Source organism: Ictalurus punctatus, chromosome 29 (genome assembly GCF_001660625.3).
Source record: "Ictalurus punctatus breed USDA103 chromosome 29, Coco_2.0, whole genome shotgun sequence".
In the NCBI taxonomy this organism is placed as follows: Eukaryota; Metazoa; Chordata; class Actinopteri; order Siluriformes; family Ictaluridae; genus Ictalurus; species Ictalurus punctatus.
This window is the reverse complement of record NC_030444.2, coordinates 8,555,187-8,566,680: the sequence shown is the minus strand read 5'-3', so window position 1 is coordinate 8,566,680 and position 11,494 is coordinate 8,555,187. Positions and strand designations below refer to the sequence as shown.

General features: G+C 34.7%; 1 protein-coding gene across 4 annotated transcripts in view; it reads right to left on the bottom strand.

The window, feature by feature from the left end:
* Positions 1-10,017: 10,017 nt before the first annotated feature.
* Positions 10,018-11,494, bottom strand: part of LOC108260858 (fucolectin-like) — a 6,624-nt gene continuing 5,147 nt past the window's right edge. Inside the window, exon 8 of one of the 4 annotated variants that reach the window (XM_017461511.3) lies at positions 10,018-11,175. The gene's annotated coding sequence lies outside the window, so the exon portion shown is untranslated. The remainder of the gene's footprint in view (positions 11,176-11,494) is intronic. The other 3 variants (XR_008393768.1, XR_008393767.1, XM_053677438.1) reach the window with 3 other exon arrangements.

The following is an 11,494-nucleotide window of genomic DNA, read 5'->3' as shown; positions in this document are numbered from 1 at the left end:
CAGAGATGAAACTTGCTCCATAGGTAGTGCTCCCTCCCATTACCATTACTGTTTACAAATGTCAACATATTGTTGATAATTATTGAGCATCACACCAAATATTAATTATTGAGGATTGTCAACAAATTTCTGAAGTTAGGCCAAATATCCTAGGACTAGTTGGCAAAAGTTAGTTTAGCATTTTTTGCTATTTGGAAATTTGTGGTCAATCATCAATAATTATTATTTGGTTTGATGCTCAATAATTATCAAAAACATGCTGACATTTGTAAACAGTATGGCTGCCACATGTCAGTCGATTCTAATGAGGTGGTGCTAAATTGTGCCCCATGCTTCCTGGGATCGACTCTAACTTCCCTGAGACCCAGTATTATAAGCAGTACAGAAAATGGATAGATAGATACAGATGCCTGCAAATGACTACAGCTGGTATCTATTAGCTGGAAAACATAGTTGGACCACAGCATGAAACCTTTGTTAGTCCAAGTTCAAATTTGATTAACAATGCCACAAATATTGATATTTTACATGTTTTTTGAAGGGTATGTCCAATGCGTTTTACCAAAAGCACATTTTGGAGACTCCAAAGGGCCCTTGGTAACCATGTACACATACCTAGGATAAAAACGCCACTACTCCTGATTTTACATATAATTTTGGGCACTAATGAAAGGTGACACTAAGAGCTATCATATCACATGTCCAGCAATCTACAAAATGTATTTTTATATTTCTATGTATATTCATAATTGAAACCTTTGCGCACTGTTACGGCTCAGTCTAAGTTAGGCCGCACAGAGTAACCAGCTCGGGATTCAATGGAATTTGACCTTTAAATAAGGGCAGACAGGAATAACACCAACAAGGTTGTTCAAAAAGGTTGTGGTATATTGTAAAACACAAAATTATATACATATAACTGTACAAGGAACCAAACCAGGCATAACTTCAGGGTGGGCCAAGGCCAAAATAATGGACCAAAGAATTCTATTGTTAGATAGCTAGCTTACCTAAAAGGAAAATAACAAAGAAAATACAAGTAGACGTTAAACATTAGACGTTGGATGTTAACTAACTTCCTTTTACTTAATTCTGATAAAACAGAAATACTATTATTAGGATCACGTGTAGATAGAAATAATCTTTCTGATCACATGGTTACTCTGGATGGACTTTCTGTTTCAACATGTACAGCAGTTAAAGACCTTGGAGTGATTATTGACTCCAGCCTATCATTTGATGCTCATGTAGATAAGATTACTAGGATAGCCTTCTTTCATCTCAGAAATATTTCTAAGATAAGAAACATATTGTCACTACATGATGCGGAAATACTAGTTCATGCATTCGTCACCTCTAGATTAGATTACTGTAATGCCTTACTGTCTGGATGTTCCAGTAGCAATATAAACAAACTCAAGTTAGTCCAGAATGCATCTGGTAGAGTCCTAAATAGAACTAGAAGATACGACCATATCACACCAATATTATCAATACTGCATTGGCTCCCAGTGGAATTCCGCATTAATTATAAAATACTTTTATTAACCTATAAAGCACTAAACGGTCTCACACCACAATATGTAAGCGACCTTTTGGTTTTCTATGATCTGCCACGCCTACTTAGATCAAAAGATGCAGGCTATTTGACGGTACCTCGAATAGTGAAGGCTACAGCAGGGGGGGGAGCTTTCGCTTATAGAGCCCCACTGTTATGGAACAGTCTTCCTATTAGTGTTCGGGACTCAGACACAGTCTCAGTGTTTAAGTCTAGGCTTAAAACATATTTGTTTACTCAAGCCTACCCTGACTAGACTTTCTATTATACTAATTCCCAGTCCTAATAATCTTTTCTCTCCCTCTCTCCTTCTGCCGAGGCACCCAGCTTTATGCAGCTTTACAACAGATAAATTAAAGTATTGATACTCAAGACAATGCTGTTGTGATTGTATCTTGAAATGGTTTACAACAATTGAATAAAAAGAGTCTTAGCTTTCCAATGGTATATCGCATGAGTACATATGTACACACAGTAGCTGTGTACATGACAAAGTTTTGCTCACAACACAGCAAAAGAAAATGTCAGCCAGCTATAACTCATGAGTGCTTACATGGATTTGCACGTAACTTGAAAGACATGTACAGGACAAGATTCTGAGGTCATGTGCCAAGTTTGGTCATACAAAGGGAGCAGACCTAAGATCAGATAGCTCTTTTATGAGGATCTGTAAGTCTGATCAAGCTCAAATTTGGTATGGTACATATATGTGCTAAACTGTAATGGATTCTCATGATGACTGAATTAATGAAAAACATGCCTGTCATTGGCCAATCAGATATCAGCAGATATTTGAAACGGTTCCCACACAAAACTTGAATAGTAAGTTCAGGGAGGGACCTCCTATTATCTGATCCAATCGCTCTCAAATTGGCTACCTGGGGGCATGATTCATGTTCATAAGGGTCAGCGGTAAGTTAAAATAGCTGTTTCTCAGGAACGAAAATTCCAATGGACCAGAATTTGGTGTGCGCTTTCTGCTAATCTGTAAGTGAATTACTTCAAAAACATGTCTGCCTTCTGTAGGTTCCCAAACTTTTCCAGGGCAAGGCCCCCCCAAATGACATTAACATTTGACCGAGGCCCCCCTTTTGCAAGATGTCTTTAAAACACATTAAAAATACAGACTTCTGAAGATATCCCCCTTTTTTAAATAAATAATTACATCTTACATCTTTACAGTACATTAGGAATTGATTGTGTGTGTGTGGTTGTCTGAGAGTGAGAATTTACTTTTCACACCAAATTGTTGAGGCCCTCCGGGCGCCCCCCACTTTGAAAACCACTGGGTTACACAACTAGTATTGAGCTATCGTCACAAAATGTGATATGTGTAAGTATGCTCACGTATGGTCTCTTTATTGTTCTATGTATCTTGATAAGAATTGGCCAGTGGAGGTGCTAAATGCCAGGAGTGATTGGACCCCGCAGACTTTGGCTATATTACAATTATTATTAGCAGTAGAAGTAGTGGTAAAGCCACATTCAGAGACCCACTCATCCCAACACCAGAGGGAGCCCTCTCCCGAATATTGACTCCACTTCAATCCCTCCACAGCCACTTCCGATGTGTAGTTTTATGTGCTTCATGTGACTCACTGCAAAGTTTTGCCAGTTAATCTGCCTTACTGAGCGTTTGTATGATTATTCTCATTTTTGCTTCCTGTTATGACCATTTGCCTGTGCTTCTGGATTCATGTTTTTGGATTACCTTTCTGTCTTGTTTGCCAGTAGGACTCTTTACCCATTACTGAACCCTGCCTGTTTCATTGACCAAGACTGAGCCTTGCGTTTTGCATGAGTTTAATAAAAGCTTCTGCAACATGCATTCTAACCCATCTCCCAGTGTGAGTCTGTTACAGTATTATTATTATTATTATTATTATTATTATTATTATTATTATTATTACTATTAAGCATTTGGAACAACTTTGCCTCTAGGACCACTGCTATCAATCAATTCGTTCTTTTCGTTCAAAAAATAGTTGAGATTATTTAAAAATGTTAGTTTTGCGAACAAATACTAGGTTTTTGGTCAAATGTAATAATCTTATTGCAGGACAGTTCTTTGGACCACTTATCCAAATCAAGTTTTGATTTACCCTCGCAAGGGCACTTCAAAAAGTTTGAAGTGGGAGTGGCCACTTTTACTCAAATCACTCTTGAACGGAATGAGATATTTTGACCAAACTTGGGGTACATACAGTATCTCACAAAAGTGAGTACACCCTTCACATTTTTGTAAATATTTGATTATATCTTATCATGTGACAACACTGAAGAAATGACACTTTGCTACAATGTAAAGTAGTGAGTGTACAGCTTGTATAACAGTGTAAATTTGCTGTCCTCTCAAAATAACTCAACACACAGCCATTGATGTCTAAACCACTGGCAACAAATGTGAGTACACCCCTAAGTGAAAATGTCCAAATTGGGCCCAAAGTGTCAATATTTTTTGTGGCCACCATTATTTTCCAGCACTGCCTTAACCCTCTTGGGTATGGAGTTCACCAGAGCTTCACAGGTTGCCACAGGAGTCCTCTTCCACTCCTCCATGACGACATCACGGAGCTGGTGGATGTTAGCGACCTTGTGCTTCTCCACCTTCCGTTTGAGGATGCCCCACAGATGCTCAGTAGGGTTTATATAATTGATCATTGCTGCTTGCAGCTATATTTATTATTATTATTATTATTATTATTATTATTATTATTATTATTATTATTATTATTATTTCAGTATTAGTAGTGAAATAATTTTCCTACCATTTTTTAAGTTTCAGTTTCCAGTTCTAGTTCCTTTGTCCAATGGACCTGATATACTGATGGCTGGATATTCACAGATAACATCTATGAGGAAAAACTACTATTAGGTATATAAAATCTTCCATACATGTCATTGTGTAAGAGTGTAGCTACAAGGTATGTGTACCTAATAAACTTACAACCGAGTGTACATTCTCATAAAGACAAACATTTTGAAGAACTTTGTTCCTGACGGTAGGGTTCATGAGATCCTCACTGCTGTTTAACTTTAATCTGAGAAATGCCCTCTTAGTAACAGGCACTAAAAAAATAGCAATGTTGATATTCAGCAGCTGTTAAGAGAGAGAGAGAGAGAGAGAGAGAGAGAGAGAGATGGATATGACTGGAACTGTATTTAGTTTTACATATTAAGTTAAATCCAAAGTTAATAATTCTTAATAAATTTATCACCACCCTGAAGTTTTACCACCTTTTCTCAGTTTATAGTCATGTTTAATGTTACAGAACACCTGTGAGACAAGTTAGTTCCTGTTATCCCTTACATTATAGCAGCTATAGACAGTCATTCCCGCACCACCCTCTATTTTTTCTATCCCCTAAAGTTAATAAGAAAAATGCAGCCCTCCATTCTAAAGAATTTCCCATGAAAGTGAAGTAAAATAAAATAAAAACCTTTCTAAGTAAACCCTTCTGTGCTTCATACTGTATTACTATTCCGTCTAAGGAATAGACGGATTCCCCATTGACTGGAGGGAAGATGAGAAAGTTTACTTTGTAGTTCAGTTACTATGTAGTTACTATAAAGTACACACACACAGAGCAAGAGAGAGAGAGAGAGAGAGAGAGAGAGAGAGAGAGAGAGAGAGAGACATATTGCAAGATTCTACTATCCATCCATGTATTCTTACCTTGCTCATGGGTCAGTATCGACTGCAATGAGAAAATGCATATCCCTGTGCAAAAAATATATAATCTATAATTATACATTTGATTATGTGACTGCTTAGGAAGTGACGTAATAGGAATAACATTTGATGGGTATTTTTTTTTCTAGAAAAGGTATTGTCTTTTAAAATTATGACAATTTACAAGCGATATTAAATCAATCATAGTGTAGTGTACTTGTAATGTAGTGTAATGTACTTGAAATCAGAGTTTACCTAAAAGAAAATTCATGGGCCTTTGTGAATTCTCCATTTTCTGCTTAACTAGCAAGATACCAACTTTAGACAATTCACAAGAGCACTCAAGGATTAAAAAGAAAATAGCCAATTGAGGAAGCAATGTACCATTCACCAATTAATAATCAGACTTTTACTGTGCACATCAAATTATATGAAGTGCATCATATAACAAATATATAATTCATTGTGCCAAATAAAGGCACAGTTTAGAAAGATCTCTTACCTTGTTCAACATAGACCAGAAAGTAATTTCTTTGACCTTTTAAACTCTGACCTGTCCACTTGGTGTATCACTAAATGAATATGTAGTTTATTTAAAAGGCAAATGCACTTTGTGCTTCACAAATGCAAATAAGTTTGCCTCAAACGACAGTCTATAACAAAGTTTAAAAAAACATGAAGCAAAAATCTTCCATTTACATTTTATACATACATAAATATATAAAAATATAATATAGTTATAGGTTTTATCCAGGGTGATAAGTGATTTATGAATCAATTAATGTCTGATTCGTAAAAACTGTTGAACAAATGTGCGACACAAAAGCAAAAATGTTCAAATGTGCAGATTCATTGTATTTTAATATGAAACCGTTCTCAAAAAATAATATTAGACACCAGGATAATATTAATTAATAATAGCACATAATATTCATGTGCTAAAAAAATTAATTAACATTGAAGTTATTAAAACATTGTGCTATTCTATCAAACACATTTGAATCAAGTTAATTTAAATACTATAGTTATAGTACCTGTCAGTGATAAAATCCCCACAAGATTTCATAAAGCAATTGGTTTACATTAATACTACATGAATTGATCACGATCACTTTATATAATTCAATCTTGTAAATAGAAACTTTTGTAAATTAAGTTTAGCATAAGCAGTGAAATCGTTTTATGAGAAATTTAATATTTCTTTGTAAACTATACATCATATTTTTTCTTAAATCTAAACTACTACATGTTCCATGTTTTGTTGAAACATTGTAATTGTAAAGTGACATTGGTTATTAGTAAAGAGGTATATAAATTACACATTATTATTTATTTATTTATTTATTTATTTATTTATTTATTTATTTATTTATTTGGATATATTTTAACTGTTGAAGCATATGTAATTAAATGGTGATTTCAATGGTGGTAACACTGTATAAAGTGTCTTGAATCCAATTTCAGATGTTTTGGCCTTCTTCAAGAATTGTTTAGGAAAAATAGTACTTTGAATACATTTTGCATTAGGCTACTCAAAGTTCCAGGAGTGCCGATCTTATTTGCTTCTGCAGGATGTATTTGAAAAAGAATTAAGCTAATTCATGTGGCAGCTGCGCAATGCATAAAATCATGCAGATACAGGTAAGTATTTCAGTAAGCTTCAGTTAATATTCACAACAGACATCAGAATCTCAGTGATGATGGTGTGAATGTTGGTGCCAGACGAGCTGGTTTGAGAATTTTAGAGGCTGATCTGGGATTTTCACAGTCAGCAATCTCTTGCGTTTACACAGAATGGTGGAGAAAAACAAACACCTTTTGATGAGAGAGGTCAGAGGAGACTGGTTTGAGCTGACAGAAAGGCTACAATTACAATAATTCTTTACAAGTGTGGTGAGTAGAAAACCCTCTTGCAACATACAACAGGTCAAATCAAATGAGGTGGCTAAGCTACAACCATATGAGGTTCCACTCCTGTCTGTGAGCCAAGAACAGGAATCTGAGGCTAGAGTGGGCGTGGGCTCACTGGAACTGGATTTGATGAATCTTGATTTCTGTTGTGGCATGTAGATGATAGGGTCAGACATTGGCATCAGCAGCATGAATCTGCCTAATGTCAACAGTCCAGGCTGCTGCTGGTACTATAATGGTGTTTGGAATGTTTTCTTTCTACTATGTGATCTTATGTGAACCTTTGATTTCAGCATATGGTGTGACCCCCTTGGTCAGCAATAACCGCAACTAAACATTTTCACTGTTTTTACTGTTGATCAGTCCTGCACATCGGTTTGTAAGAATTTTAGCCCGTTCCTCAGTACAGACCAGCTTCAACTCTGGGATGTCGGTGATTTTCCACACATGAATTGGTTGCTTGAGGTCCTTCCACAACATTTCTATTGGATTAAGGTCAGGACATTGACTTGGCAATAGCAAAACATTAATTTTATTCTTCTTTAACCATACTTTGGTAGACCCTTGTGTGCTTGTGTGCTTAGGGTTGTTGGCCTGCTGCATGACTCACTTTCTCTTGAGATTCATTTCACAGACAGATGTTCTGAAATTTTCCTTTAGACTTCACTGGTATAATTCAGAATGCATTGTTCGATCAATTATTGCAAGTTTCCTATAAGTAAGGTTTCTATGCTGGGATGTAGTTGCTTTCTCCAAACATAATACTTCTTATTTAAACCAAAAGGTTATATTTTTCCATACACAAAACATTTTTCCGACAGACTTATTACTATATGATATTACTTATCATTAGCAAACTGCAGATGGGCAGCAATGTTCTTTTTGGAGAGCAGTGGTTTTCTCCTTGTAACACTTTAATTCACACAATTGTTGTTCTCTTGATGGGGAACTCATGAACATTAACATTAGCCAATGTGAGTTTAGTTACTTAGTTACCCTGGGTTCCTTTGTAACCTCAGGTTCTTTTACATGTCTCACTCTTCAAGTGATTTTGGTTGGTTTCTAATAAACATACTAGGTTCTCTTTTTTTTAAAATTAAATTACAGCTAATATTAACTAGTGACCTAGACGTATTAGGTGTAATTTATGCACTAGCCAAATGTTAACCGCACCCCCACCTCCACCCAACCCCCCTCCAGTTAATAGTTATAGTTGAAATTAATCAATCAGGCAGCCCGACATTCAGGTCTCACCCTCAGCACTTTCTGTAGAACAACGGTGCTATAGAGGCGCAGACCACATGCCAATTTTCATTTTCTCTCTCTCTTTCTCTCTTTTTCTCTCTCTCTCTCACACACACACATACATGCACACATACACACACTAAATGTTCCCTTGGTTATAAGTTTATAACTTATAACCTTGGTACCCAAAGGTTCCTCTTTCTTAATGTAAATTAATTTTTTAGTGTAAGTTAGTTCCTTTTAATTTTGTGCCAGATCAACAAAATATCCTCCAATATGTTTATCCCTGAAAAGAACGTGAAATTTAACACACACGCTACTTGTATAATAGAGAACAGTTGACCTATATTAAATGACTCAATGTTTTTAAGTCTGTTTTTACATCACATTCCTGTCCAGTGAAGTGATTTTTTGACAACAAGAACAAGAACAACAATAACAATAATAATAATAACAATAATAATAATAATAATAATTATTATTATTATTATTATTATTATTATTATTATTATTATTATTATTATTATTATTATTATTATTATTGTTATTGTTATTAGTAATAATAATAATATAATCATCACCATCATAATTATGATTAATATTATTAATGTTATTATTATTATTATTATTATTATTATTATTATTATTAATAATAATAATAATAATAATAATAATAATAATAATAATAATAATATTGAAACATAGTACATGACATCAAATGCATTAGGGTCTGTGTGCTACATGGGATACACAGTGGTCATTACAAAAGCCATTAATGTACTCTTTGAGTTATAAATGAATAGTTCAATTCATAACTTGCAGGAACTTAATTTATCTAATTCTAAAGCATCATTGACATATTTTTATCTGTCAAACAGTGAGATGGCAATATAGAACTGCTAAGGTTAAAAAAGCACTATATAAGTGCAGACAATTAGTTATATCAATATTTGTGTAGGAAAGTTCCTCATATTCAGAGTTGGGCTGTGCAGGTGCTCAAGTTGCTATGATTTAATAAAGCAGCATGTCAGTTATGTTTATGTTTTTACATAAGAAGTCATTCACAGTGCATATACAGTATAAAGAAAACACAGTCACCCACTATTGATTTAACAGTGCATTGTGCTATTCTGTGTGTCACATTTTTATTAAATTATAGAAACCAGAGTGGGGCACACGGTGGCTTAGTGGTTAGCATGTTCGACTCCCAACTCCAGGGTTAAGGGTTACAAACTTTGGAAATTCTCAAGCAGGTAAGTGTTTAAGGGAAAAAAACAAAGTTTAAAAGTGAGTAAAACCTCATTCTTACATGATCTCAGCACTTTCTGTGTTGTAGACATGCTTCCAACTATACAAAATTTCATCATGAATGTGATGACTGATTGGCTGGGAGGTGACAAAGATTCTGAGTATTGTTCAATAAAGCTCATGATATATCTGCACTGCAAACTGTAAAGGTGTACAGATGAATGAGCGGTTCTTACAACCAGGATAATTTGAGTGTTTTATTTTCTTTAATGTTAACCTAGAAATTCTCACTTTCACAGAAAGGCGACTGAATATACTCTATCTACTCAATAATATTTGTGAGAGAAATTAAAATCTAGCTATTATTTTAAACTCAAACCGAGGTATAACTATGCTAAACCCAGAAATCAAGAGGGCATGTTTAATACATCAATCAATCATATAGTACATAGTAACAGGGTCCGTACAGATGCTTCATACTGAAATCCAGGACTTTCAAGGACTATACAAGAGATGTCATTCAAACATATCCTTCATTTCCAAAAAAAATATTAATAATAATAATATTTTTTTTAAACAACCAATTTTTATATAGGTCCTTTTCCCAGCCGTGATGGACTAAATTTGTATTTCCCAGTCATTGCTTCATTTTCACCATAATGTCAAAATACTCCAAGTGAGTGACAGGAGCACTGTGTCCAAACAATGCTAGATGATGTCATGCACTAATTAGCATATTTATTACATCATTGCATCATATTTTCACTCTGCCTAGTGTCAGCCTGTTATAACATATTCTACTCTCTGTGCTCACATGCTGAATTTTAATATAGCCGAATTCCCAATAAAGCTGTTCTCATTTACATAATTTTTCTGTTTCTGAAAGCAGGACCTCGCACTCGCCAGGCAGTAGTGGCCATTCTTTTCTACAGAAAGTAGCTAAGGTTTGTCCAAAAAGTCGCTAGATATGTTGCTAGGTGCTTTTTTTGAAAAAAGTTGCTAAAGAGGTCTGAGAAGTGGACCAAAGCCGTCCCTGTTAAAATGAATGAGTGACCAAAAGGAGGAGGAGGGGCTGCAGCAGGGAGTCATATTTTGAGTGAAAGGATTTTATTTGTGCTCTTTCAAAAATAAACCCTTTTAAGTGTTTTAGTTATTTTTTATTTATTGACTTTTTATCATTCAAGCACTTTTTAAGCACTGTTACATAAAAAATGCCAAATTCAAGCACTTCCAGCACCTTGTACAAACTCTGTAGTAATCATTTTCATAGATACCTTTCCCAAACAAACAAACTAAAAAACTTCTAGTACTTCTAACTAATAAATATATAACATCAGTTGCTTTAAATGGTAGATTTCCTCAGATTAAATAATAGTTCTAAATGCTACACCTAAAACCTCACACATTTTATGTTTTGTTTTTGTTCTTTGACCACTTCTTCTACTTCTTCTACTTCTTCTTCTTCTTCTTCTTCTTCTTCTTCTTCTTCTTCTTCTTCTTCTTCTTCTTCTTCTTCTTCTTCAAGATATATTTCTGCCACCTGTAAGTAAGAATGACAAAATTATTCACTGTCATATCACTCAGGTAAAATAAATAAATCAATGGATTAATAAATAAGTAACCATAAACTGATGTACTGCAAATTTCATGAAACTATCAAGAGAGATTTTAGTGTATATAAATTATATCACACTGCTGTTGAACTCTGGAATCTGGTCAGCAGGTCTGAAGGCTGCAATTCATATCTCAAGTTTATATTAATCTGCTCATTGTAATAAGTTATCCTTTCTATAATAGCAAATCATTCACAGAGACTTGTATGGAAAACGCTCCGCATAATCAAAGGCTAATAATAAACA